The sequence below is a fragment of the Chiloscyllium plagiosum genome, unplaced genomic scaffold, assembly GCF_037043375.1.
Source record: "Chiloscyllium plagiosum isolate Xiang-an unplaced genomic scaffold, Cpla_swu_hap1 HiC_scaffold_19, whole genome shotgun sequence".
NCBI classification, from domain to species: Eukaryota; Metazoa; Chordata; class Chondrichthyes; order Orectolobiformes; family Hemiscylliidae; genus Chiloscyllium; species Chiloscyllium plagiosum.
The window spans coordinates 78,924,795-78,946,935 of record NW_028270157.1 but is presented as its reverse complement, the minus strand read 5'-3'; the positions used below and the strand labels follow the sequence as shown (position 1 = coordinate 78,946,935).

Below are 22,141 nucleotides of genomic sequence, written 5' to 3'. Positions count from 1 at the left end.
CTAACCCCCTAATCATCTTGTAGTTCCGGAGTACTGAGGTCATGTTGCAGTTGTATAAGACTCTGGTGCGTCCGCATCTGGAGTATTGTGTGCAGTTTTGGTCGCCATACTATAGGAAGGATGTGGAGGCACTGGAACGGGTGCAGAGGAGGTTCACCAGGATGTTGCCTGGTATGGTAGAAAGATCGTATGAGGAAAGGCTGAGGCACTTGGGGTTGTTTTCATTGGAGAAAAGAAGGTTTAGGGGTGACTTGATAGAGGTGTACAAGATGATTAGGGGTTTAGATAGGGTCGACAGTGAGAATCTTTTTCCAAGGGGGCATAGCTTTAAATTAAGCGGGGGTAGGTATAGGACAGATGTTAGGGGTAGGTTCTTTACTCAGCGAGTCGTGAGTTCATGGAATGCCCTGCCAGTAGCAGTGGTGGATTCTCCCTCATTATGGGCATTTAAGCAGGCATTGGATAGGCATATGGAGGATAGTGGGCTAGTGTAGGTTAGGTGGGCTTGGATCGGCGCAACATCGAGGGCCGAAGGGCCTGTACTGCGCTGTATTCTTCTATGTTCTATGTTTCAGGCTCACCTTGTTAGACACGTGAACGGGAGGCGGAACGGCGGGACTGAAACCACGTCTGGGCAACAAGTAGCACGTCCAAACAAGGAGTAGGAATCGGCACAGGCTCGCTGGGCCCTGTGTTATCGACCCGACGTGCCAAAGTCTCCGGCCACGTGTATAACTTTGGTGAATTTCTGCAAATACCTTGTAGACGGGGCTGTGACAGGGACCTTATTGGGGTGTTGACGATAATGAGGGCCACGGAGGGCATTTTTGCTGAGTTTGCAGATGGCACAAAGATAGCGAGAGGGACAGGTAGTTTTGAGGAAACGGGCAGGCTGCAGAAGGGCGTGGAGATGAAGGGCGAGTGGGGAAAGAAGTGACCAAGTGTGCGGTTTTGCACTTTGGTAGCAAGAACAATCGGGTAGACGATTTTCTGAACGAGGGAAAGGCTTTGCAAATCTGAAGCGCAGAGGGTCTTGGGAGTCTTAGTTCCAGGTTGTTTCATGATTAACATGCAGGTTCATCCGATGGTTCGGAAGGCAAATGCAGTGTCGGCATTCATTTCAAGCGGGCGAGAAAAAAGGAGCAGAGACGTGCTGCTGAGGCTGCATCAGGCTCTGGTCTGACCACAGGTGGAATATCGGGAGCAGTTTTGTGCCCTGTACCAAAGGAAGGGATGCGCTGGTGTTGGAGGGAGTCTAGAGAAGGTTTACAAGCGTGTTCCCCCTGGGGCTGAAGGGTTTGTCACACGAGGTCTCTGGGTCTATACCCGATGGTGTTTCGAAAGGTAAGGCGGGATCTGACTGAACCTTACAGGCTACTGGGAGGCCTGGTCAGAGTGGATGTGAAGAAGATTAGATTAGATTACATTACATTACAGTGTGGAAACAGGCCCTTCGACCCAACAAGTCCACACCGACCCGCCGAAGCGCAACCCACCCATACCCCTACATTTGCCCCTTACCTAACACTACGGGCAATTTAGCATGGCCAATTCACCTGACCTGCACATCTTTGGACTGTGGGAGGAAACCGGAGCACCCGGAGGAAACCCACGCAGGCACGGGGAGAACGTGCAAACTCCACACAGTCAGTCGCCTGAGGCGGGAATTGAACCCGATGATCCCACTAGTAGGCGAGACGAGGACCTGGAAGTACAGCCTCAGGGTGAAGGGTCGTCCCTTCAGGCTGAGATGAGGTTGCATTTAAGACAGAGATAGAGAGGTTCTTGATTATAAGGGGATCAAGGGTTGTGGGGAGAGGGCAGGAGAATCGGGGTTGAGAAACCTGTGAGCCACGACCGAATGGCGGAGCGTGGGCCGAATGGCCCGATTCTGCTCCTACGTCTTATGGGCCGTCAGACCTTCCGTGGTCTTGCGGTCATGACAGAAAGCAGTTGTTTCCCAGAGGGTGGCGGCGGTCTGGAATGCACTGCTTGGGAGGGTAGCGAGGCGGGGAACCTCAAAACCTTGAAAAACTACTTGGATGAGCACTGGAAATGTCATAACCTTTCCTGGCTACGGACCAAGTGCTGGAAAGTGGGACTAGAGCAGACTTAGAGTAGCTTTGTCAGTGCGGACTCGGAGGGCCAAAGGGCCTCTTCTGTACTGTGTGACTGTGTGGGGAAGCTTTCTGATTCCCATCTGTTGATTGAGGCCGCCCCATTGATGCTTCCTGATGCGGAGCAGCCGGCTGGATCCAAGTGCGCATTGAAGGTGAGAGGGTGGCAGAGAGCTTCGGAGCCTCCGTCCGTTTGGTTCAGGTTTCGTCTCGTCCTGATGCAAGCATCGATGTACGTGCTCAGTGGCTACCAATAGAGTGAAGGTGCAGTTGATCACTGACTCCACGCGTGGTGCTGCAGGTTGTAATGTCTAGACGAAAACAGAACTCGCTGCACCCTTCGGGAGAAGGGTCACTGGACTCGAAAAAGCGTTAATTCTGCTTTTTCCCCACAGATGCTGAGGTTTTGCTTACTGGGTGTTTTGCTTTATTTTGCATTTTAGACCTTGCTTTTTGATTGCACAGCCACTATCAAACCATTAGCTTGCTGTTAGCGCTGCAATTAGCACTCTTGAATCTTGATTTGCAATTCTAAGGAAGCAGACCGAATTGGAATGTTTGGAGCCGAACCAATAAAGGCTGATTTGCTGTAAATTGATCTTCACATCCCCGCCCCGTCGTGCTATTCATTTGCACGAGGTGGGTTGGGGGATGGGAGTTCACACTTTCCAAGACAAGATGGATTAGTCTGTAAGAGGTACTGTTCGTAAAGGTGAGCGAGCCGAGATTTCCTGACAGTGAGATTTTTCGGTCAGAATTCGAACCTGCTCCAATCATTTGCCTTGTGGGGAGGCAGGGATTTTTCACATTGGTAACAACTGAGATTTTTAGAACGTCGAACAGAGCAGCGCAACAACAGGCCCTTCGGCAACTGTGAGAAACAAAACTCACTCACAATTCAGCCTGAGACAAAGCCTTGGAAACAAGAACATTTAATTCTTTACGGCCTTGCAAGAACAGGCGTTTTGCTCAAGCAATCAGGCTAGCAAAAGCGCGCGAAAACAAAACATGTAAGCATTCTTATTCAGTTTGCAAGTTGCGGAATCACGCCTCCCTTTTCCCATCCTATCATAAGCCGATTACCTCACTCGTTTTTCTCTAATTTTCCTTATCTGACTACCCTGCTGTCCTTGTCCTTGTCTGTTACAGCCTGTCTGCTATTTTATCCAGTTCCCCTTATCATACTATAAGCTTATTGTGAAATGCCCCTACTGCTACTTTTGTGGTCAGCTACAACACTTTAAAGTTATTTCTTAGTTTACAACTATTTCTTAAACAAAAACCTCTATATTCGTTAAAATCTTAGCCTTAAGTATGCTGCAAGAATCCCGCGACCGTTTGTGTAATGTTCCCCTTCCCCTCCCCCCACAACACCCCGTCACCCATCTGCAAAAACAACATCTCTAACTGCATTTCTAATCTCCCACAAACTGTCAGGGACATTTAAGCTACTGCTCGGCGAGCACACGCTGGACGGCAGTAAATTGAGGGGTGTGTAGGTTAGGTTGATCTTAGATTAAGAAAACTGCTCGGCACGACATCGTGGGCCGAAGGGCCTGTACTGTGCAATGTTCTAACTGCAGGCACATCCACACACATCAAAGACATGGAGGGCTCGGCTGAATCTATTGCTTTCTTCTCTACGTGTCACGTTTCATCGAGGTAGCGTCCTAGGCCCAAGCATCTTCAGCGAGTGGTGAGAATATGCAGTGCACTGCCTGAGAGAGAGGGTGCTGGAGGCAGATTCAATGGTGACTTTGGTCGGAGGGTCGGATACTTATCTGAAGAGAGAATATTTGCTGCAGGGCGAGTGGGACTGGGGAAGTTGCTCGTGCAGAGAGCTGATGCAGACATGACAGGCTGAATGTATCATTCAATGCGTGCAGTTCTGCAGTTGGTTACCGCCTCCTCAAAAACGCTGTGCTGGTCACGTGAGAAGTCACGTAAGCTTAGCCCTGACCCACTTGATTGGTGAGATACTGACGATCTCTACATGACCATGAGACAGTGGTTCACTGACAGGGGAAAAAAAGCAACTGCTGTAAACGGACCTGCTGCTCTCGTTAGAAATCCTGGGAGGACTACGGCGACAGGGAAACTGTCAGCAGTGATCTACAAGTCTTTGAACAGAATCAAGCTGATTGAAAACATGGAGGACAAATGGGACTTGAGGCAGTCCGCGGTATTGTAGTTATCGCTTCTCGGCCTTTTGGCTAAGATCAAGTGTAGTATCTGTTCAGGGGGCCCACGCAGTCATTTGGGCTCCGCTGGCGTCTGAGCTCAATGTAATCGCACTTACCTGTGAATATGAATGATTACCCTGTTTCGATATGTAAAGAAATGGAATGTTTACAGAATGATGACATGTCGAATTGTATAGATTAAATATATATGAATAAAGTATATTTTTGGAAAAAAAAAAAAAAAAAAATCTGTTCTTATCAGTTTAATATCTGATACGTCCCTTATCTGGGGACCATATATTAAATTGATTTTTGGAGCAGGGAGATGGAATAGGGGCTTGCTCCGTCCACTCCACGCATCGACCTGGTATTGCAGTACCTCCGGGAACGGTGCACCCCTCATCTATAAATCTAAAAACAGCTTCATGTTTATAACTCAGGCTTTCGGTGCTTTGTGTCTGCTGGATGGGTTTGAGTACCAAGTGCTTCATTTCTCACACCTCACATCCAACCGGGCGTGAGTCGATTCAAACTCGTCTGTTCTAAGGTGGCTGCTCAGCTCCCGCTCCCTATCCTTCTCTCGCCATCTCTGTCTCTTGCGCACCTTGACACTTGCTCTCAATGTCATCCCCTCGGACCCCTGCTGCGTGCTGCACCTTCCCGCCAACGCCGGGCCCCGATCACACCACATGGTGTCAGAATTTGGGAGTCGCAGCAACCGTAGCTGCCCACCAGCTTTTCTTACTCGCGAGCGACATTTCAGAAAAACAAGAGAAGGTCAACTGTGCTACGTTGCTGCATGCTGCTGGGGATGAAGCTATCTCGGGGTTCAGTCGTTTTGATTTTGATGACTTGAAAGAGAGATTTCGAGAACACTGTGAGCTAGGACAAAAATCATCGGGACGTATTTAAGGCACATGCTTTTCATCAGACTGCAAGGGCAGGCGGAATCGATAGGTACGTATGTGACTGACCGGAAAAACGAGGCAAAGGACTGTGAGTTTCAGCCATTTTCCGATTCACTGAGCCGCGACAGAATCGTGTGTGCTATCACGAATGACTGAGTCAGAGGCAGGTTACTCAGAGAGTCAATTCTCACTGGGAAAAGCAAAGCACTAACTCGACAACAGCACGTGAGAAAACGTAGAACAAACAAACCAATGTTTGCTGACCGGAACTGGCCTGGAAAGATAATAAGGCAGGTAGGAGCACTGCAGATTATCCGGCACCTGGGCTGTGTACGCAGGGACTGGCACAACACCCCCTTGCCTTCTTTTGCACTTAGAATGCTGCCAGTTCTGGCTGAGGCAGCAAAGTCAGTCTCACACAAGCAGCGTGTGCCAGCTGTCTGTGACAACAAATTCCAAAGACTCACAACCCTCTGAGAGAAGACGTTTCTCCTGATCTCACTCTTAAATTGGTGCCTCTTTATTCTGTTCAGTTCTAGACACTCCCATGAGGGAAAATGTCCTCTCAGCATTTACCCTGTCGAGCCACGTAAGAATCCAATATGTTTCAATAAGATTGTGTCTCATTCATTTAAACTCAGGATCTACACTCATCTGGAGGTAGGGTTTACCGGGCTCAGTTTTACTGAAAAGCTGACCTCCGGCTAGTTCAGCAAATAGGTCGTTGAGCAAAGGGAAAGGAAACCGCCTAGCACACACCAGCAGGTGAACTGTTGCAGCATGATATTGCGGCTCCGGCACTCAATCCCTCTACCAATGAAACCTAACAGCCTTCTTAACAGCACTATCCACTTGGGTGGCAACTTTCAGGGATCTATGTACATGGGACTCCAAGATCCCTCTGCACATCCACACTACCAAGAATCTTTCCATCGACCCAGTACTCTGCCTTCCTGTTATTCTTCCCAAAGTGCATCACCTCACATTTAGCTGCATTGAACTCCATTTGCCACCTCTCAGCCCAATTCTGCAGTTTATCCAAGTACCCCTGCAACCTGTAACATTCTTCCACACTGACCACGACTCCACCGACTTTAGCGTCGTCTGCAAATTTGCTAATCCATCCACCTATGTTATGCCTGCATCTAAGTCATTTATAAAAATGACAAACAGCAGTGGTCCCAAAACAGACCCTTGTGGCACACCACTAGTAACCGGACTCCAGGCTGAATATTTTCCATCAACCACCACCCGCTGCCTTCTTTCAGAAAGCCAGTTTCTAAGCCAAGCTGCTAAATCACCCTCAGTTCCATGCCTCTGCATTTTCTCCAACAGCCTACCACGTGGAACCTTATCAAAGGCTCCCGGCGTCCTGCTTCTCTATCCCATTGAAAACAATAGCGTGCTTCTTTAGAATTCTTGATCAGTCACTCTCAGAATCTTGACAAGTGATTGCCTTCGGCCCAGTTGAGTTTGATTCTGTCCAACCACATTCTTGCCCATAAAGCTCTAAGATTTCCTTTGTTGACGCGCAGGCTGTGTCTTCAGACTGACCGTATAACTGAACGTTCCCACCGTGAAAGCACCTGTGTGTGTTCCTCGCTCAGTTTCTGAAGGTTGCAGTGCAACGTGACTCAGCCGTATCAATGAAACCGGTGTCCACCTCCATTCTTACCGGTTTGCCGTTCAGTAAGGGAGCGACCGGGGCGTCGGCAGCTATCGCCAGTATCTGTAACAACAACACCTCATTGGTTTGTGCGCCTGGGCTTTTGTCTTCTTGCCCTTTTTGTACCATTTAGGATTTCTTCCTGTACTTTCGCTGCAGGTTATTGGTACTTTCTCCCCCGAGCGCACCCACTTAATATATTCTTTTTTAATGCTGCAGTTTCTGCACACAGCTTCTTTCCAGCAGCAATTTGCTGCTGCCTGACATGTGTTTCCACAGCAATGGCAGTTTTGTGTCTGCGTTGGTGCTTGTCCCTGGGCCACCATTTTGTGAACTCTCAGCCACCATTTTGTGAGGTGTTGACCTTCCTTGGCTGCGAGTTCCATCACGGTTGCCATTCCCAGCACTTTCATTTAAGTGTAGTCACCTTTGCGTCAGTAATCTCTTCTGGATCGCTTCACATCTTACGGCAGGCTGCTACAAAAGGTAGAGTCTCGTGGGATCTGAGGTGAGTCGGCTAGCTGGATACAAAACCGACTCGGGGCGCATTTTTCGGAAAGGAGATCAGTAACTAGTGGCGTCCCGCAGGGCTCAGTGCTAGGACCTTTGTTGTTTGTGACGTGTAAATAAATGATCTGTATAAAGAGCTGTACAAAACTCCAGTTAGGCTACAATTGGGATATCGCGCGCAATGCTGTTCGGCACACTACCAGAAGGACGTGGATGCTTTGGAGAGGGTGCAGAGAAGGTTTGCCAGCACGTTGCCTGCCCTGGAGCGCTTCTGCTGTGAGGAGAGGTTGAATAAACTTGGATTGTTGTCACTGCAAAGACGGAAGCCGAGGGGCGACCTGATAGAGGTCGACAGCATACTGAGAGGCATCGAAAGGGTGGGGTGGTGAGTCAGTGGGTACAGGTTCACGGTGAGAGGGGGAAAGTGAGAAGGGAAAAGTGCGGGGAAAGGTTTTCACACAGAGGATGGTGGGTGCCTGGAACGCGTTGCCAGTCGAAGCGCTGGAAGCAGGCACATTAGGAACGTGGGTTGGTACATTAGGAACTTGCAGCGTGGGTTGGTACCTGGGACTTCGATGTTGTGGCTATTACGGAGACATGGGTAGAACAGGGACAGGATTGGCTGTTGCAGGTTCCAGGGTTTAAATGTTTTAGTAGGGTCAGAGGTGGGGGTAAAAGAGGGGGAGGTGTGGCATTGCTTGTCAAAGATAGTATTACAGCTGTGGAAAGGACGATGGATGAAGACTCGCCGTCTGAGGTAGTTTGGGCTGAGGTTAGGAATAGGAAAGGTGAGCTCACCCTGTTAGTAATTTTTTACAGGCCTCCTAATAGTCCTAGAATCGTGGAAGAAAGGATTGCGAGGATGATTCAAGAGAAGAGTGAAAGTAATAGGGTGGTTGTTATGGGGGACTTTAACTTTCCTGATATTGATTGGGAAAGCTATAGCTCAAGTTCGTTAGATGGGTCAGTGTTTGTCCAATGTGTGTAGGAGGGTTTCCTGACACAATATGTAGATAGTTGAAACTTTATTGCTGGAACAGCACAGCAGGTCAGGCAGCATCCAGGGAACAGGAGATTCGACGTTTCGGGCACAGGCCCTTCTTCAGGAAGGGCCTGTGCCCGAAACGTCGAATCTCCTGTTCCCTGGATGCTGCCTGACCTGCTGTGCTGTTCCAGCAATAAAGTTTCAACTTTGATCTCCAGCATCTGCAGACCTCACTTTCTCCACAATATGTAGATAGGCCAACAAGAGGTGGAAAAGTAAGCTTCAAGACAAGGGCGTAACTGATATGTGGAGCTTGTTCAAGGAGCAACTATTGAGTGTCCTTGATAAGTATGTACCCGTCAGGCAGGGAGGAAAGGGTCGTGTGAGGGAGCCGTGGTTTAATAAGGAATTGGAATCCCTTGTTAAATGGAAGAGGGCGGCCTATGTAAAGATGAGGCGTGAAGGTTCAATTGGGGCGATTGAGAGTTATAAGGTAGCCAGGAAGGACCTGAAGAGAGAGCTAAGAGCAGCAAGGAGGGGACATGAAAGGGCCTTAGTTGGTAGGATTAGGGAAAACCCTAAGGCTTTCTATAGGTATGTCAGGAATAAAAGAATGACTAGGGTAGGAATAGGTCCAGTCAAGGATAGTAGTGGGAAGTTGCGTGTGGAGGCTGAAGAGATTGGGGAGACATTGAATGAATACTTTTCGTCAGTATTCAATCAGGAACAGGACATTGTTGTCAATGTGAGTACTGAGTCACAATTAAGTAGAATGGATGGCTTTGAGGTATGTAGAGAAGAGGTGTTGGAAATTCTGGAAAGGGTGAAAATAGATAAGTCCCCTGGGCCTGATGGCATTTATCCTAGGATTCTCCGGGAAGCAAGGGAGGAGATTGCAGAGCCATTGGCCTTGATTTTTATGTCCTCGTTGTCTACAGGAGTAGTGCCAGAAGATTGGAGGCTAGCAAATGTGGTTCCCTTGTTCAAGAAGGGGAGTAGGGATAACCCTAGTAACTATTGGCTGGTGAGTCTCACTTCTGTTGTGGGCAAAATCTTAGAGAGAATTCTAAGGGATAGGATTTATGAACATCTGGATAGGAATAATGTGATCAAGGATAGTCAGCATGGTTTTGTGAAGGGCAGGTCGTGCCTCACAAACCTTATTGAATTCTTTGAGAAGGTGACTAAGGAGGTGGACGAGGGGAAAGCGGTAGATGTGGTGTATATGGATTTTAGTAAGGCGTTTGATAAGGTTCCCCATGGTGGACTACTGCAAAAAATACGGAGGTATGGCATTGAGGGTGAGTTGGAGGTTTGGATTAGGAGTTGGCTGGCTGGAAGAAGACAGAGGGTAGTAGTTGATGGCAAAGGTTCATCTTGGAGTGCCGTCACTAGCGGTGTTCCGCAAGGATCTGTTTTGGGACCATTGCTGTTTGTCATTTTTATAAATGACCTGGAGGAGGGGTTAGAAGGTTGGGTGAGCAAGTTTGCGGATGATACGAAAGTCGGAGGAGTTGCAGACAGTGAGGAAGGATGTGGCAGGTTACAGCGGGATATAGATAAGCTGCAGAACTGGGCAGAAAGGTGGCAAATGGCGTTCAATGTAGCTAAGTGTGAGGTGATTCACTTTGGTAAGAGTAATAAAAAGATGGGGGACTGGGCTAATGGACGGATACTTGGTAGTGTGGATGAGCAGAGGGATCTTGGTGTCCATGTACACAGATCTTTGAAAGTTGCCACCCAGGTAAATAGTGCGGTGAAGAAGGCATATGGCGTACTGGCTTTTATTGGTAGAGGAATTGAGTTAGAACATAGAACATAGAAGAATACAGCGCAGTACAGGCCCTTTGGCCCTCGATGTTGCGCCGATCCAAGCCCACCTAACCTATACTAACCCACTATCCTCCATATACCTATCCAATGCCTGCTTAAATGCCCATAAAGAGGGAGAGTCCACCACTGCTACTGGCAGGGCATTCCATGAACTTACGACTCGCTGAGTGAAGAACCTACCCCTAACTTCAGTCCTATATCTACCCCCCCTTAATTTAAAGCTATGCCCCCTTGTAATACCCGACTCCATACGCGGGAAAAGGTTCACACTGTCAACCCTATCTAACCCCCTAATCATCTTGTAGTTCCGGAGTACTGAGGTCATGTTGCAGTTGTATAAGACTCTGGTGCGTCCGCATCTGGAGTATTGTGTGCAGTTTTGGTCGCCATACTATAGGAAGGATGTGGAGGCACTGGAACGGGTGCAGAGGAGGTTCACCAGGATGTTGCCTGGTATGGTAGAAAGATCGTATGAGGAAAGGCTGAGGCACTTGGGGTTGTTTTCATTGGAGAAAAGAAGGTTTAGGGGTGACTTGATAGAGGTGTACAAGATGATTAGGGGTTTAGATAGGGTCGACAGTGAGAATCTTTTTCCAAGGGGGCATAGCTTTAAATTAAGCGGGGGTAGGTATAGGACAGATGTTAGGGGTAGGTTCTTTACTCAGCGAGTCGTGAGTTCATGGAATGCCCTGCCAGTAGCAGTGGTGGATTCTCCCTCATTATGGGCATTTAAGCAGGCATTGGATAGGCATATGGAGGATAGTGGGCTAGTGTAGGTTAGGTGGGCTTGGATCGGCGCAACATCGAGGGCCGAAGGGCCTGTACTGCGCTGTATTCTTCTATGTTCTATGTTTCAGGCTCACCTTGTTAGACACGTGAACGGGAGGCGGAACGGCGGGACTGAAACCACGTCTGGGCAACAAGTAGCACGTCCAAACAAGGAGTAGGAATCGGCACAGGCTCGCTGGGCCCTGTGTTATCGACCCGACGTGCCAAAGTCTCCGGCCACGTGTATAACTTTGGTGAATTTCTGCAAATACCTTGTAGACGGGGCTGTGACAGGGACCTTATTGGGGTGTTGACGATAATGAGGGCCACGGAGGGCATTTTTGCTGAGTTTGCAGATGGCACAAAGATAGCGAGAGGGACAGGTAGTTTTGAGGAAACGGGCAGGCTGCAGAAGGGCGTGGAGATGAAGGGCGAGTGGGGAAAGAAGTGACCAAGTGTGCGGTTTTGCACTTTGGTAGCAAGAACAATCGGGTAGACGATTTTCTGAACGAGGGAAAGGCTTTGCAAATCTGAAGCGCAGAGGGTCTTGGGAGTCTTAGTTCCAGGTTGTTTCATGATTAACATGCAGGTTCATCCGATGGTTCGGAAGGCAAATGCAGTGTCGGCATTCATTTCAAGCGGGCGAGAAAAAAGGAGCAGAGACGTGCTGCTGAGGCTGCATCAGGCTCTGGTCTGACCACAGGTGGAATATCGGGAGCAGTTTTGTGCCCTGTACCAAAGGAAGGGATGCGCTGGTGTTGGAGGGAGTCTAGAGAAGGTTTACAAGCGTGTTCCCCCTGGGGCTGAAGGGTTTGTCACACGAGGTCTCTGGGTCTATACCCGATGGTGTTTCGAAAGGTAAGGCGGGATCTGACTGAACCTTACAGGCTACTGGGAGGCCTGGTCAGAGTGGATGTGAAGAAGATTAGATTAGATTACATTACATTACAGTGTGGAAACAGGCCCTTCGACCCAACAAGTCCACACCGACCCGCCGAAGCGCAACCCACCCATACCCCTACATTTGCCCCTTACCTAACACTACGGGCAATTTAGCATGGCCAATTCACCTGACCTGCACATCTTTGGACTGTGGGAGGAAACCGGAGCACCCGGAGGAAACCCACGCAGGCACGGGGAGAACGTGCAAACTCCACACAGTCAGTCGCCTGAGGCGGGAATTGAACCCGATGATCCCACTAGTAGGCGAGACGAGGACCTGGAAGTACAGCCTCAGGGTGAAGGGTCGTCCCTTCAGGCTGAGATGAGGTTGCATTTAAGACAGAGATAGAGAGGTTCTTGATTATAAGGGGATCAAGGGTTGTGGGGAGAGGGCAGGAGAATCGGGGTTGAGAAACCTGTGAGCCACGACCGAATGGCGGAGCGTGGGCCGAATGGCCCGATTCTGCTCCTACGTCTTATGGGCCGTCAGACCTTCCGTGGTCTTGCGGTCATGACAGAAAGCAGTTGTTTCCCAGAGGGTGGCGGCGGTCTGGAATGCACTGCTTGGGAGGGTAGCGAGGCGGGGAACCTCAAAACCTTGAAAAACTACTTGGATGAGCACTGGAAATGTCATAACCTTTCCTGGCTACGGACCAAGTGCTGGAAAGTGGGACTAGAGCAGACTTAGAGTAGCTTTGTCAGTGCGGACTCGGAGGGCCAAAGGGCCTCTTCTGTACTGTGTGACTGTGTGGGGAAGCTTTCTGATTCCCATCTGTTGATTGAGGCCGCCCCATTGATGCTTCCTGATGCGGAGCAGCCGGCTGGATCCAAGTGCGCATTGAAGGTGAGAGGGTGGCAGAGAGCTTCGGAGCCTCCGTCCGTTTGGTTCAGGTTTCGTCTCGTCCTGATGCAAGCATCGATGTACGTGCTCAGTGGCTACCAATAGAGTGAAGGTGCAGTTGATCACTGACTCCACGCGTGGTGCTGCAGGTTGTAATGTCTAGACGAAAACAGAACTCGCTGCACCCTTCGGGAGAAGGGTCACTGGACTCGAAAAAGCGTTAATTCTGCTTTTTCCCCACAGATGCTGAGGTTTTGCTTACTGGGTGTTTTGCTTTATTTTGCATTTTAGACCTTGCTTTTTGATTGCACAGCCACTATCAAACCATTAGCTTGCTGTTAGCGCTGCAATTAGCACTCTTGAATCTTGATTTGCAATTCTAAGGAAGCAGACCGAATTGGAATGTTTGGAGCCGAACCAATAAAGGCTGATTTGCTGTAAATTGATCTTCACATCCCCGCCCCGTCGTGCTATTCATTTGCACGAGGTGGGTTGGGGGATGGGAGTTCACACTTTCCAAGACAAGATGGATTAGTCTGTAAGAGGTACTGTTCGTAAAGGTGAGCGAGCCGAGATTTCCTGACAGTGAGATTTTTCGGTCAGAATTCGAACCTGCTCCAATCATTTGCCTTGTGGGGAGGCAGGGATTTTTCACATTGGTAACAACTGAGATTTTTAGAACGTCGAACAGAGCAGCGCAACAACAGGCCCTTCGGCAACTGTGAGAAACAAAACTCACTCACAATTCAGCCTGAGACAAAGCCTTGGAAACAAGAACATTTAATTCTTTACGGCCTTGCAAGAACAGGCGTTTTGCTCAAGCAATCAGGCTAGCAAAAGCGCGCGAAAACAAAACATGTAAGCATTCTTATTCAGTTTGCAAGTTGCGGAATCACGCCTCCCTTTTCCCATCCTATCATAAGCCGATTACCTCACTCGTTTTTCTCTAATTTTCCTTATCTGACTACCCTGCTGTCCTTGTCCTTGTCTGTTACAGCCTGTCTGCTATTTTATCCAGTTCCCCTTATCATACTATAAGCTTATTGTGAAATGCCCCTACTGCTACTTTTGTGGTCAGCTACAACACTTTAAAGTTATTTCTTAGTTTACAACTATTTCTTAAACAAAAACCTCTATATTCGTTAAAATCTTAGCCTTAAGTATGCTGCAAGAATCCCGCGACCGTTTGTGTAATGTTCCCCTTCCCCTCCCCCCACAACACCCCGTCACCCATCTGCAAAAACAACATCTCTAACTGCATTTCTAATCTCCCACAAACTGTCAGGGACATTTAAGCTACTGCTCGGCGAGCACACGCTGGACGGCAGTAAATTGAGGGGTGTGTAGGTTAGGTTGATCTTAGATTAAGAAAACTGCTCGGCACGACATCGTGGGCCGAAGGGCCTGTACTGTGCAATGTTCTAACTGCAGGCACATCCACACACATCAAAGACATGGAGGGCTCGGCTGAATCTATTGCTTTCTTCTCTACGTGTCACGTTTCATCGAGGTAGCGTCCTAGGCCCAAGCATCTTCAGCGAGTGGTGAGAATATGCAGTGCACTGCCTGAGAGAGAGGGTGCTGGAGGCAGATTCAATGGTGACTTTGGTCGGAGGGTCGGATACTTATCTGAAGAGAGAATATTTGCTGCAGGGCGAGTGGGACTGGGGAAGTTGCTCGTGCAGAGAGCTGATGCAGACATGACAGGCTGAATGTATCATTCAATGCGTGCAGTTCTGCAGTTGGTTACCGCCTCCTCAAAAACGCTGTGCTGGTCACGTGAGAAGTCACGTAAGCTTAGCCCTGACCCACTTGATTGGTGAGATACTGACGATCTCTACATGACCATGAGACAGTGGTTCACTGACAGGGGAAAAAAAGCAACTGCTGTAAACGGACCTGCTGCTCTCGTTAGAAATCCTGGGAGGACTACGGCGACAGGGAAACTGTCAGCAGTGATCTACAAGTCTTTGAACAGAATCAAGCTGATTGAAAACATGGAGGACAAATGGGACTTGAGGCAGTCCGCGGTATTGTAGTTATCGCTTCTCGGCCTTTTGGCTAAGATCAAGTGTAGTATCTGTTCTTATCAGTGTGTTGCATAGAGCCATTTGCCGAGTCCATCAGGAAGGATGCGAGCCTGAGAGGGGTGACTATTCCTGGCAGCGGGGGCCTGCAGGTTAAGGCCTCCCTGTACATGGATGACGTCGCCGTTTTCTGCTCGGATCCGCTGTCCGTGCACAGACTCATGTGCATCTGTGACCAGTTCGAACGGGCCTCGGGGGCCAAGGTAAACCGAGGCAAGAGCGAGGCCATGCTCTTCGGGAACTGGGCCGACCAATCCTCGATCCCCTTCACCGTCAGGACTGACCACCTGAAGGTGCTGGGTATTTGGTTCGGGGGGGCTGGGGCGTGCACCAAGACCTGGGAGGAGCGGATCAGGAAGGTGAGACAGAAACTGGGCAGATGGGAGCAACGGTCGCTCTCCATCGCAGGTAAGAACCTGGTCATCAGGTGTGAGGTACTCTCAGTATTGTTATACGTGGCACAGGTCTGGCCTATCCCCAGAACCTGTGCCGCCGCAGTCACCCGGGCCATCTTCCACTTCATGTGGAGATCAAAGATGGACCGGGTCCGAAGAGATGTAATGTACAAAGACCGGTGCAATGGGGGAAAAAACACACCCAATGCCACCCTCACCCTGATGGCCACCTTTGTGTGTGGCTGCATCAAGCTGTGCGTGGATCCCCGGTACGCAAACACCAAGTGTCACTACGTACTGAGGTTCTACCTGTCCCCGGTGTTGCGAAGGATGGGCCTGGCCTCGCTGCCGCGGAACGCTCCGAGTAGTTGGACCGTTCCGTATCACCTGTCCTTCGTGGAGAAATTTATCAAGAAAAACACCTTTGACCACAAGTCCATCAGGAAGTGGTCAGCACGTAGTGTCCTTGAGACCCTTCGGGAAAAGGAGAGGGCGGATCCTGTCGAGCGGTTCCCTGAGCAGACTGTCAAAGCCATTTGGCAGAATGCCTCATCGCCAGAACTTTCCAACAAGCACCAAGACATGGCTTGGCTGGTGGTGAGAAGGGCTCTGCCTGTGAGATCATTTATGCACGCCCGGACTCTCTGCCGCACCGCACGCTGCCCTCGAAGCGGCTGCGGGGGGGACGAGACTGTCACACACCTCCTTCTGGAATGTGCCTATGCAGAGGAAGTCTGGAGAGGAATGCAGTGGTGTTTGTCGAGGTTCGTCCCGAGCAGCGCCGTGACGCGGGACTCCGTGCTCTACGGCCTGTTCCCCGGGACGCACACCGAGACGAACATCAACTGCGCCTGGAGGATCATCAACTCGGTGAAGGACGCTCTCTGGGTGGTCCGAAACCTGTTGATCTTCCAGCTGAAGGAGTTGACCCCGACTGAGTGTTGCAGACTGGCACATTCCATGGTCCAGGACTACGTGTTGAGGGACGCGATGAAGCTTGGGGCAGCTGCCGCCAAGGCGCGGTGGGGAAAGACCACCGTCTAACATCTGCCTGCCTAATGAAGAACAGGGGGCCCACACAGTCATTTGGGCTCCGCTGGCGTCTGAGCTCAATGTAATCGCACTAACCTGTGAATATGAATGATTACTCTGTTTCGATACGTAAAGAAATGGAATGTTCACAGAATGATGACATGTCCAATTGTATAGATTAAATATATATGAATAAAGTATATTTTTGAAATAAAAAAAAAAAAAAAAAAAAAAAAAAAAAAAATCTGTTCTTATCAGTTTAATATCTGATACGTCCCTTATCTGGGGACCATATATTAAATTGATTTTTGGAGCAGGGAGATGGAATAGGGGCTTGCTCCGTCCACTCCACGCATCGACCTGGTATTGCAGTACCTCCGGGAACGGTGCACCCCTCATCTATAAATCTAAAAACAGCTTCATGTTTATAACTCAGGCTTTCGGTGCTTTGTGTCTGCTGGATGGGTTTGAGTACCAAGTGCTTCATTTCTCACACCTCACATCCAACCGGGCGTGAGTCGATTCAAACTCGTCTGTTCTAAGGTGGCTGCTCAGCTCCCGCTCCCTATCCTTCTCTCGCCATCTCTGTCTCTTGCGCACCTTGACACTTGCTCTCAATGTCATCCCCTCGGACCCCTGCTGCGTGCTGCACCTTCCCGCCAACGCCGGGCCCCGATCACACCACATGGTGTCAGAATTTGGGAGTCGCAGCAACCGTAGCTGCCCACCAGCTTTTCTTACTCGCGAGCGACATTTCAGAAAAACAAGAGAAGGTCAACTGTGCTACGTTGCTGCATGCTGCTGGGGATGAAGCTATCTCGGGGTTCAGTCGTTTTGATTTTGATGACTTGAAAGAGAGATTTCGAGAACACTGTGAGCTAGGACAAAAATCATCGGGACGTATTTAAGGCACATGCTTTTCATCAGACTGCAAGGGCAGGCGGAATCGATAGGTACGTATGTGACTGACCGGAAAAACGAGGCAAAGGACTGTGAGTTTCAGCCATTTTCCGATTCACTGAGCCGCGACAGAATCGTGTGTGCTATCACGAATGACTGAGTCAGAGGCAGGTTACTCAGAGAGTCAATTCTCACTGGGAAAAGCAAAGAGACAGCACTAACTCGACAACAGCACGTGAGAAAACGTAGAACAAACAAACCAATGTTTGCTGACCGGAACTGGCCTGGAAAGATAATAAGGCAGGTAGGAGCACTGCAGATTATCCGGCACCTGGGCTGTGTACGCAGGGACTGGCACAACACCCCCTTGCCTTCTTTTGCACTTAGAATGCTGCCAGTTCTGGCTGAGGCAGCAAAGTCAGTCTCACACAAGCAGCGTGTGCCAGCTGTCTGTGACAACAAATTCCAAAGACTCACAACCCTCTGAGAGAAGACGTTTCTCCTGATCTCACTCTTAAATTGGTGCCTCTTTATTCTGTTCAGTTCTAGACACTCCCATGAGGGAAAATGTCCTCTCAGCATTTACCCTGTCGAGCCACGTAAGAATCCAATATGTTTCAATAAGATTGTGTCTCATTCATTTAAACTCAGGATCTACACTCATCTGGAGGTAGGGTTTACCGGGCTCAGTTTTACTGAAAAGCTGACCTCCGGCTAGTTCAGCAAATAGGTCGTTGAGCAAAGGGAAAGGAAACCGCCTAGCACACACCAGCAGGTGAACTGTTGCAGCATGATATTGCGGCTCCGGCACTCAATCCCTCTACCAATGAAACCTAACAGCCTTCTTAACAGCACTATCCACTTGGGTGGCAACTTTCAGGGATCTATGTACATGGGACTCCAAGATCCCTCTGCACATCCACACTACCAAGAATCTTTCCATCGACCCAGTACTCTGCCTTCCTGTTATTCTTCCCAAAGTGCATCACCTCACATTTAGCTGCATTGAACTCCATTTGCCACCTCTCAGCCCAATTCTGCAGTTTATCCAAGTACCCCTGCAACCTGTAACATTCTTCCACACTGACCACGACTCCACCGACTTTAGCGTCGTCTGCAAATTTGCTAATCCATCCACCTATGTTATGCCTGCATCTAAGTCATTTATAAAAATGACAAACAGCAGTGGTCCCAAAACAGACCCTTGTGGCACACCACTAGTAACCGGACTCCAGGCTGAATATTTTCCATCAACCACCACCCGCTGCCTTCTTTCAGAAAGCCAGTTTCTAAGCCAAGCTGCTAAATCACCCTCAGTTCCATGCCTCTGCATTTTCTCCAACAGCCTACCACGTGGAACCTTATCAAAGGCTCCCGGCGTCCTGCTTCTCTATCCCATTGAAAACAATAGCGTGCTTCTTTAGAATTCTTGATCAGTCACTCTCAGAATCTTGACAAGTGATTGCCTTCGGCCCAGTTGAGTTTGATTCTGTCCAACCACATTCTTGCCCATAAAGCTCTAAGATTTCCTTTGTTGACGCGCAGGCTGTGTCTTCAGACTGACCGTATAACTGAACGTTCCCACCGTGAAAGCACCTGTGTGTGTTCCTCGCTCAGTTTCTGAAGGTTGCAGTGCAACGTGACTCAGCCGTATCAATGAAACCGGTGTCCACCTCCATTCTTACCGGTTTGCCGTTCAGTAAGGGAGCGACCGGGGCGTCGGCAGCTATCGCCAGTATCTGTAACAACAACACCTCATTGGTTTGTGCGCCTGGGCTTTTGTCTTCTTGCCCTTTTTGTACCATTTAGGATTTCTTCCTGTACTTTCGCTGCAGGTTATTGGTACTTTCTCCCCCGAGCGCACCCACTTAATATATTCTTTTTTAATGCTGCAGTTTCTGCACACAGCTTCTTTCCAGCAGCAATTTGCTGCTGCCTGACATGTGTTTCCACAGCAATGGCAGTTTTGTGTCTGCGTTGGTGCTTGTCCCTGGGCCACCATTTTGTGAACTCTCAGCCACCATTTTGTGAGGTGTTGACCTTCCTTGGCTGCGAGTTCCATCACGGTTGCCATTCCCAGCACTTTCATTTAAGTGTAGTCACCTTTGCGTCAGTAATCTCTTCTGGATCGCTTCACATCTTACGGCAGGCTGCTACAAAAGGTAGAGTCTCGTGGGATCTGAGGTGAGTCGGCTAGCTGGATACAAAACCGACTCGGGGCGCATTTTTCGGAAAGGAGATCAGTAACTAGTGGCGTCCCGCAGGGCTCAGTGCTAGGACCTTTGTTGTTTGTGACGTGTAAATAAATGATCTGTATAAAGAGCTGTACAAAACTCCAGTTAGGCTACAATTGGGATATCGCGCGCAATGCTGTTCGGCACACTACCAGAAGGACGTGGATGCTTTGGAGAGGGTGCAGAGAAGGTTTGCCAGCACGTTGCCTGCCCTGGAGCGCTTCTGCTGTGAGGAGAGGTTGAATAAACTTGGATTGTTGTCACTGCAAAGACGGAAGCCGAGGGGCGACCTGATAGAGGTCGACAGCATACTGAGAGGCATCGAAAGGGTGGGGTGGTGAGTCAGTGGGTACAGGTTCACGGTGAGAGGGGGAAAGTGAGAAGGGAAAAGTGCGGGGAAAGGTTTTCACACAGAGGATGGTGGGTGCCTGGAACGCGTTGCCAGTCGAAGCGCTGGAAGCAGGCACATTAGGAACGTGGGTTGGTACATTAGGAACTTGCAGCGTGGGTTGGTACCTGGGACTTCGATGTTGTGGCTATTACGGAGACATGGGTAGAACAGGGACAGGATTGGCTGTTGCAGGTTCCAGGGTTTAAATGTTTTAGTAGGGTCAGAGGTGGGGGTAAAAGAGGGGGAGGTGTGGCATTGCTTGTCAAAGATAGTATTACAGCTGTGGAAAGGACGATGGATGAAGACTCGCCGTCTGAGGTAGTTTGGGCTGAGGTTAGGAATAGGAAAGGTGAGCTCACCCTGTTAGTAATTTTTTACAGGCCTCCTAATAGTCCTAGAATCGTGGAAGAAAGGATTGCGAGGATGATTCAAGAGAAGAGTGAAAGTAATAGGGTGGTTGTTATGGGGGACTTTAACTTTCCTGATATTGATTGGGAAAGCTATAGCTCAAGTTCGTTAGATGGGTCAGTGTTTGTCCAATGTGTGTAGGAGGGTTTCCTGACACAATATGTAGATAGTTGAAACTTTATTGCTGGAACAGCACAGCAGGTCAGGCAGCATCCAGGGAACAGGAGATTCGACGTTTCGGGCACAGGCCCTTCTTCAGGAAGGGCCTGTGCCCGAAACGTCGAATCTCCTGTTCCCTGGATGCTGCCTGACCTGCTGTGCTGTTCCAGCAATAAAGTTTCAACTTTGATCTCCAGCATCTGCAGACCTCACTTTCTCCACAATATGTAGATAGGCCAACAAGAGGTGGAAAAGTAAGCTTCAAGACAAGGGCGTAACTGATATGTGGAGCTTGTTCAAGGAGCAACTATTGAGTGTCCTTGATAAGTATGTACCCGTCAGGCAGGGAGGAAAGGGTCGTGTGAGGGAGCCGTGGTTTAATAAGGAATTGGAATCCCTTGTTAAATGGAAGAGGGCGGCCTATGTAAAGATGAGGCGTGAAGGTTCAATTGGGGCGATTGAGAGTTATAAGGTAGCCAGGAAGGACCTGAAGAGAGAGCTAAGAGCAGCAAGGAGGGGACATGAAAGGGCCTTAGTTGGTAGGATTAGGGAAAACCCTAAGGCTTTCTATAGGTATGTCAGGAATAAAAGAATGACTAGGGTAGGAATAGGTCCAGTCAAGGATAGTAGTGGGAAGTTGCGTGTGGAGGCTGAAGAGATTGGGGAGACATTGAATGAATACTTTTCGTCAGTATTCAATCAGGAACAGGACATTGTTGTCAATGTGAGTACTGAGTCACAATTAAGTAGAATGGATGGCTTTGAGGTATGTAGAGAAGAGGTGTTGGAAATTCTGGAAAGGGTGAAAATAGATAAGTCCCCTGGGCCTGATGGCATTTATCCTAGGATTCTCCGGGAAGCAAGGGAGGAGATTGCAGAGCCATTGGCCTTGATTTTTATGTCCTCGTTGTCTACAGGAGTAGTGCCAGAAGATTGGAGGCTAGCAAATGTGGTTCCCTTGTTCAAGAAGGGGAGTAGGGATAACCCTAGTAACTATTGGCTGGTGAGTCTCACTTCTGTTGTGGGCAAAATCTTAGAGAGAATTCTAAGGGATAGGATTTATGAACATCTGGATAGGAATAATGTGATCAAGGATAGTCAGCATGGTTTTGTGAAGGGCAGGTCGTGCCTCACAAACCTTATTGAATTCTTTGAGAAGGTGACTAAGGAGGTGGACGAGGGGAAAGCGGTAGATGTGGTGTATATGGATTTTAGTAAGGCGTTTGATAAGGTTCCCCATGGTGGACTACTGCAAAAAATACGGAGGTATGGCATTGAGGGTGAGTTGGAGGTTTGGATTAGGAGTTGGCTGGCTGGAAGAAGACAGAGGGTAGTAGTTGATGGCAAAGGTTCATCTTGGAGTGCCGTCACTAGCGGTGTTCCGCAAGGATCTGTTTTGGGACCATTGCTGTTTGTCATTTTTATAAATGACCTGGAGGAGGGGTTAGAAGGTTGGGTGAGCAAGTTTGCGGATGATACGAAAGTCGGAGGAGTTGCAGACAGTGAGGAAGGATGTGGCAGGTTACAGCGGGATATAGATAAGCTGCAGAACTGGGCAGAAAGGTGGCAAATGGCGTTCAATGTAGCTAAGTGTGAGGTGATTCACTTTGGTAAGAGTAATAAAAAGATGGGGGACTGGGCTAATGGACGGATACTTGGTAGTGTGGATGAGCAGAGGGATCTTGGTGTCCATGTACACAGATCTTTGAAAGTTGCCACCCAGGTAAATAGTGCGGTGAAGAAGGCATATGGCGTACTGGCTTTTATTGGTAGAGGAATTGA

At 49.1% G+C, this 22,141-nt stretch overlaps 2 non-coding genes and 2 pseudogenes across 2 annotated transcripts; all 4 read left to right on the top strand.

Moving 5' to 3' along the window:
- Nucleotides 1–4,310: 4,310 nt before the first annotated feature.
- Nucleotides 4,311–4,441, top strand: LOC148146840 (U2 spliceosomal RNA; annotated as a pseudogene).
- Nucleotides 4,442–4,519: 78 nt separating this feature from the next.
- Nucleotides 4,520–4,701, top strand: LOC148146839 (U2 spliceosomal RNA). The gene has a single exon (XR_015760519.1). It is a non-coding gene; the product is annotated as a U2 spliceosomal RNA (small nuclear RNA).
- Nucleotides 4,702–14,794: 10,093 nt separating this feature from the next.
- LOC148146838 (U2 spliceosomal RNA) lies at nt 14,795–14,943 on the top strand (annotated as a pseudogene).
- A 1,523-nt stretch (nt 14,944–16,466) lies between these two features.
- On the top strand, nt 16,467–16,664 carry LOC148146837 (U2 spliceosomal RNA). The gene has a single exon (XR_015760520.1). It is a non-coding gene; the product is annotated as a U2 spliceosomal RNA (small nuclear RNA).
- The last annotated feature ends 5,477 nt before the right edge of the window (nt 16,665–22,141 follow it).